Raw genomic sequence first — 6,517 nt, 5'->3', positions numbered from 1 at the left:
ACAGGGATACACAATCACACACACCCCTTCCTGTAACTGATGACAGAGCAGCAACCACAACAAAGACAAGAGAGAAGAAAATAAGCACACACACTCACTTAATGGCAGAGAGAGAGGGGAGCAACTCAGGTGAAGAAGGGGAGAAACAGGAAGAGGCAGGTAGGAGACGTGGAAAGACAAAGAGAGGGTTGAAGCTACAGGAATCAACAGGATGAGCTCATTCTCTTCCCCATAGATACACACACACACACTGCAGGTGACTCACACCGCGCAGGTGAACGTGTTTACAGCTGCAGGTCAGCTCAGGGCGTGTCCCCATTACTGAGCTTGGGAACGTGTTTTCTCAGGTATACGCGTTTCATTACATCAGCTGGTTTGAAAACATTTGTTTAATCCATTTTAAGCAGAAATCGTCATCTGGAAACTTGGAATTTTCCCTGAAAGCAGCTGCAGTGACTATCAGAACAGGGAGTTTCCACAGCGTTTTCTCGCTCGGCTTTGGCGTGATGGATGGATGTGGTTGGCGGACAGAGTACACAACCTGCAGAGAGCCACCAGTTCCTTAGAAGGCAACAACATCTGCTTTCTCGCTGCGGAGCATCAGCGAGGAGCTTGTGTGTTGGAGAGGCTCAAAGAATGTCTGCTAATGACACGTCTGAATTTCAGGATTCTCCGCCACGCCGTTTAGAGGCAGAGGGAGCAAAACATTTGAGCAACCCTGCCCAGAAGGCCCTTTTAGAAATATAGATAAAACACAAGGTTGATAGTTTGCCTTGATTTTGTCACTTTTACTCCTCTGAGATTTGTTTTTTTGTATTTCTACATCTTATTTTCTTTACATTTCTTTGGATCAGGGCGCCTTGTGTTTTTAAGCTCTTCCTATCAATACTTTTTGGCTTACCAGGTATCAGATCTTATTGCTAAGCTTGGAGAAAAGCAGGCCAATACCCTCCCTACAGTGAAGCATGGTGGTGGCAGCATCATGCTGTGGGGATGTTTTCCAGCAGCAGGAACAGGAAAACCTGTCAGGATAGAGGGAAAGCTGACTGCAACAATGTACAGAGACTGGATGAAAATCTGCAACTTTTCATCTGAGTTTAAGACGTCATTTGGGAGGGGTCAAAAATGTTCTTCACCCTGAACAAAAGAACTACACTGTGCTGAAGCATGCAAAGCAGAGATAAAAATGAAAATCACTTTATGGACATCATTACATACCGACAACTCATCCAGAGTGCAGGGTAGGCCTTGGTTAAAAATTCTTTCTGCTGACATTGTGGTCGTGGTGTCATTGACGAGCCTCTGTGGAACATGCTCAGCATTTGTCACTGCAGAAATGTTTAAATATACTGTGACTCCTGACAATGGGGCAGCCTGTGGAGGGAGCAATGGTTGATTCTCTTCAGTTTAACAACACATTAGACGACAAAACACAACACTTAGTTGTGTCAGGTGTTCAAAAAATGGGGGAAATCACAAAACTCTAGTGGTTTTATTTTTCTGTGATGTTGGGGACTCAAATGTGACAAAATAAATATACATTTGTGTGAAAAAGGTCACAAACTCCAGCTAAATTTGGACTCTGATTCTATCAAGTTTACATTAAAATTGTTCAACATTTATGCAACTTTAAACAAAATGTCACACTGTTGTTGTATAAGCATTGCACTACTAAAGCACAAACTTAGTATGTCAATTTAGTTTCACTGGTCACCTCACAAAGTCGTCTCGCATTTCTCGAACTTTTGAACAAAAAACGTAACCAAGAAAAGTACAAGGCCGTATGTACACAAATGGAAATTCGGATTAGTTTGAGAGGTTTTACAGAAAGGATATATGAAATACTTTCATAAATAATGGTCTAATAAGAAGAGATTGATATCTTGAAAATAAAAGACTAGGTACAGACCATTGACTGAATATGAAAACTTTTTGAAAATGGCTTATGTTTCCAGTTCCAATGAAACTAAGTCGATTTTTACGATATGGAAGTCGCCATTTTGGAGCCAGAAATCTTCAGTAAGCAGTTAGTTTGAGTCGTTTCTATGGCAACCACTCCCGCCATTCAGGAGTCCGCACCCCTTCCGCTTGAAAGCAGTCAAATGTTTGGAAAATTTGATGTGAGACATTCTGATTGTGGAGTTTATGTCATGAAATATCACAAGTCGTCTTCACTCTGAGAATTTCCATGGACCAAAGTCTCATCAAAGTTGCATCTTGGGATCAGGTGGTATACGTTGGTGGAAAGTTTCATCATCCTTTTTCCAGACATGTCTTTTGGGACGCATAAACAAGACCATTACATTTACTGTTGCTCAGTATTGAGCAGCATTAACAGAAGAACACAACGTACTTGAGGGCTTAGTGTCTTCCCTGCATTATGGCCAAACAGTAATTATAGTTCTCTAAACATACTCATCTACATATGGTCTGTTTTTTCCTGCTGTTCTGTACGGTAATTATCTTCCTTCACAGCTTTCTCTGATTGCAGTGGGTTCCTCCTTAAATCAAAACTACAGACAGAAGTTTAACTTCTTATCACAGTCACCTCCATCTACATTTTTATTTATCTCCGATAATATTATGAATTCTCAGGTTTCTTATCTTAGCCGTTCTCCGTGTGACGCACAAGCCCAAGCAAGGTCGTGCTGTTACTATGCTACACCGGGACGCGCCACGCAGGAAAACTCGCTCTGCAGATAACTGCCTGGATTTAAAAAGCGTTGTGTCTTTTGATGGGGAGGGACAAAAAGTGAGAAGTGAAGGACAATGATGCCATTCTTCACATGCATGCTTTGATTTATTACACCTCTGGCCACAAAAGACACATTCAGCCTCCAGTGACCTTTAGATGTGGTCGACTTGTGTATACGTGACAGATCCTCCTACAAAAATATACAACCAGGTGTCTTGTAGGGGTGTTTCAATATATCGACATTGCGATATATCGCGATATTCAGTCCTGCAATTGATTCTCGATGAGTTCTCACCAATTATTGATCTTTTATTTTCATTTAAAGAGGCTGTAAAAGGTTATATCCATCATCCTTTGGTGAGACGTTTCTTTGGAGGTAGATAGGGGGCGTGTTGCAAGACTAGCTGTTGTTTTGAATTATTTGTTGCACAAAAAACGACATTTGTGTTGTGAATTATGATTGTATTCAACCTAAAATTGTCATCAATCATCAATATCGTGAGGCATGTTGTATCGTAAGGTACCCAGTGATTCCCAGCTCTCATGTCTAGTAGGGCTGGGAATCACTGGGTACCTCACAATATAATGCGATCACGATACATGGGTCATGGTGTCGATAGTATCGCGATACTGCAATAATTGCTAAAAATCACCTCTAATTGAATATATTGACGAAAACATATTTTTAGGAAAATATTTCCCCATTTATTTTTTTGGTTTAACACAATCATAACTAGAAAAGTTGCATAACCTGCAATAATGCTAGTGTGAATGCTTTTTGCTGAAAGTAGTTTCTGAAGATGGTGAAGCTTTTTGCTGAAAATGGTGATGCAATTTATTTAATTGCTGACGGGATTTGCTGAAAATGCAAAAGCTATTTGCAAAATGTTAAATTAAAAGACTGGTAATTTCATTTATGAGCTATGAAAGAGCTCTAAAGTTGAACTAAATTTACGAAAATGTTGTTGGAAAATTGTTTAAAAATCCCTAATACCTCCAAATATTGCAAAAATATTTAGTGTGCTGCTCAAATATGAGCTAAACTTGAAATTATTAAAAAAAAAACATGATTCCAAATTAGCCAAAAAAGATAGCTTGTTGCTTAAATACTATCTAAACTTCAAATTAGCCCAAAAAACATTAGTAGATGACAAATTACCCAAAAAAAAAGCTAGCACATTGCTTAATTACTAGCTAAACTCCAACATAGCCTAAAATTCCTAAGAAAACTAAATTATTAAAAAATGTTAGCCTGTTGCTAAAATAGAAGCTAAACTCTAAATTTGCCGATAAAACCCTCAGTAGATAACAAAGCCATTAGCATGTTGCTTAAATGTTAGGCAACCTCAAAATTACCCAAAAAAAGCTATATTATTGCTTAAATACTAGCTAAACTCTAAAACAGCACGAAAATTCTCAGCAGATTAAAATGTTTGTATGTCGCTAATATAGAAGCTAAGCTAATTAGCCTTAGAAACTCCAGGAGATAACAAATTTGCCAAAAACGTTAGCATGTTGCTAAAATATTAGGTAAAATCTAAAGTTTTGAAATTACTATAAATGATTCAAACATAGTCCATAAATATATTAAAGGCTTGTCGCTGATCTACTTAAAAACTATAAAGTTTATGAATACCAAAAATACAAGCAGTAATGTCCTGAACAAGCTGAATTATCTAAATTGGAGGAGGAGAATCACGTTTGCTTTCTAAGCATTTACACAATAAACAATTTGTGTTTTATTTTGTTCAAAATCAGTAATACTGTCTTTGACAACCATTGATGCCAATTTTAATTGGATTTATCTGTAAAATTGAGTGTTAACAATAGTAAATGTGCGCAAAATTGTTGTAAACAATAAAACAAAAATTAAATAATTCAAGTAGCTTCCAGCCACATTGGTGCAGTGCACGCCCCCTATCTACCTCCAAAGGAACGTCTCACCAAAGGTTGATGAATATAACATTTTACAGCCTCTTCAAACGAGAATAAAAGATCGATACTTGGTGAGAACCCATGGAGAATCAATCGCAGGACTAAATGCTGTGTAATATCTCAATATTTTGGCACACCCCTCGTGTCTAGTTAGGTGGGTGGTTACAGTTGGATGGAGAGTTGAAAGGCATGTGACAGGGGTTGAGCTTCTCATCTGGGAATTACCAGGTTATTAGCTAAAACGATGGATGCTGGAAGTGATGAGCGGATGATAAATAAATGATTAGTGAAAGGCAAAGTCAAGCGAACGCTGCCTTTTGTTAGGAGGGCAAAGTGACAGAAGAGGAAGAGCACTCATTAAACAGAGGCTGCGTTTAATTCCCTTTCCTGTCTTTCTCTCAGCAGCGACAATAATAACAACAACAAAAAAAAAGATTGGAGAAAACAAAAGATTCCCTTGTTTGGCTTCTCCTATATCAGAGTAATGAAAGCTGTTTTCCATCATTGAAATCGCGCTGCGGGTTCACTGAGACCTCCAGAGACACTGACACTCTCTGGAAGTGGGCCATCAGTTTCCTTCAATCACCCCAATGTGTAAGGCCGTGAAGCTGACAGCCATCTATGGCGGAATGATACCCCTCCCCCTGAGCGCCAGTAAACAAACACAGAGCCTCCCCAGAGTCCCCCAGGTGGTCTCAGTCAACACTCTGAATTGAGCATCACTCAGTGACGGATCAAAAGGAAGACCATACAGCCATCGCTCATCTTATCGTCCTCTCCATCCTCTCCTCCTCCTCCGACCTCTCCCACTCTTTGATCCGCCTATTTTCGTTTAGCCCCGCTGTCATCCATCTTCGGTCTTCCTTGCCCTTTACTAAGCTCCAGACAGGCTGATGGGCTCAAGACAACATCCCTCACCAGGCTCTCCCTTCTAGGACAAATAAGTTCTGGAGGGCCCCCCGAGAAGGATGAGCCAGTTACACATACAACCATTTCTGAAATCCTTTCATAATTCCTCCTGCTCTTCTGCACAGTCTCACTCAGATCCATCAAACTAAGCTCCCATTTGAAGCCGTTGGCCGAGCTGTTTTCACCGGAGCAAGTAATTCATGGAAGGCACACGAAAACACCTGCGCGCCATCTACTGTTTGATTCTCAGCCAAAGCTCGCTTTAGATGCTGATTAGATTCCAGGATATGTGACAGGTAGAGGAGCCTTTGTGTTTATGATCACCGTACATCAGAAACAAAGCTGCTACAGAATCACTGTCTTGGGGGGGAATCATGGTTGTCATGCATTGTTAAAGGAAATGTCTTTTTTATAATTCCACTGTGGACAGGGATGAACAATATTAAGCAATAAATTAGAGGTTATTTAAGTTAAGCCATGGCAACAATTATGTTTTATTTTGTGGTTGCATAAAAAAGTAAGAGGAAATTTAACGGGTTAATCAATGATCTATTTGTTGGCGCAGTGAAAACCAAATGTCTGCCTTACTCCTTTGTGTAAATGTTGCAGTCCTTAACACACCATCCATCCATCCATCCATCCATCCATCATCCATCCATCCATCCATCCATCATCCATCCATCCATCCATCTAGGTTGATAGAGCCCATCCCAGGGTGTGTCCGAATTCCTTCACTACTCACGATATAGTACACTATACAGTGTACTCTACAATTCCAAAATCAAGTGTCCCAGAAATTTCCCAGAAGTCTTTGCAAAAAAAACAGTGTGCTCCTCTAATCTTTATTAATTATTGTATTTAGTTCTGAGTGCTTCTGTTTGGTGCAGTGCAATTCACATGTTGTTCCTCTTTCCCAGAGGGGAGTGGGAGAGATTTCAGATTCCAGGTAGATCATCCGTGCTCCTGTTCTTGGCCGTG

The sequence above is a fragment of the Oryzias melastigma genome, linkage group LG21 (assembly GCF_002922805.2).
Source record: "Oryzias melastigma strain HK-1 linkage group LG21, ASM292280v2, whole genome shotgun sequence".
NCBI lineage: Eukaryota > Metazoa > Chordata > Actinopteri > Beloniformes > Adrianichthyidae > Oryzias > Oryzias melastigma.
The sequence above is the reverse complement of the archived record's forward strand: the minus strand, read 5'-3'. Positions refer to the sequence as shown.